Genomic DNA, 505 nt, shown 5'->3' on the forward strand with positions numbered 1-505 from the left:
TAATTACCTTACCAGATAGTTTAATATGTCCCAGTATATATTGATTTATAAAGGTGGATAATTACAATTGTATATCTACAAAAAAAAGGGGTGTGTTGCATAGGGCTATGCATTTTGATTGCAGATCATAAATTTAAGGTTCAACTCCTTCACATCCCTAGGTTATACCTATCCGTATTATATTTTTATAAAACAAACTCTTTTATCCTCCCCCGCAAGCTTGCGGGGGAGGATAAAATAAATAAAAAACAATGTAGTATTTGAACTCACCTATACAAAATTTTTCAGATTAATTTAAAGGAAATAGTTACTTCCTCTCTAATTTTTGTTCGGATATTTATAAATTACCCTGTAAAAAAAAAAAGTAACCGTAAGCTTGCGGGGGGGACTAGATATCTTTATAACATTCTTTAATAGCCTTTATAGCTCAATGGTAGAGCGGAATACTGTTAATATTCTGATAAATGTTCGATTCATTTTAAAGGCTTCTCATTTGCCTTTACAA

The 505-nt window shown here is 31.1% G+C and overlaps 1 non-coding gene across 1 annotated transcript; it reads left to right on the forward strand.

Annotated features, from left to right (window-relative positions):
- The first annotated feature begins 416 nt into the window (after window positions 1-416).
- J4E79_011856 lies at window positions 417-487 on the forward strand. Its single transcript has one exon. It is a non-coding gene; the product is annotated as a tRNA-Asn (tRNA).
- Window positions 488-505: the final 18 nt, after the last annotated feature.

Source organism: Alternaria viburni, assembly GCF_023758015.1.
Source record: "Alternaria viburni strain BMP 2772 chromosome Unknown scaffold_152, whole genome shotgun sequence".
In the NCBI taxonomy this organism is placed as follows: Eukaryota; Fungi; Ascomycota; class Dothideomycetes; order Pleosporales; family Pleosporaceae; genus Alternaria; species Alternaria viburni.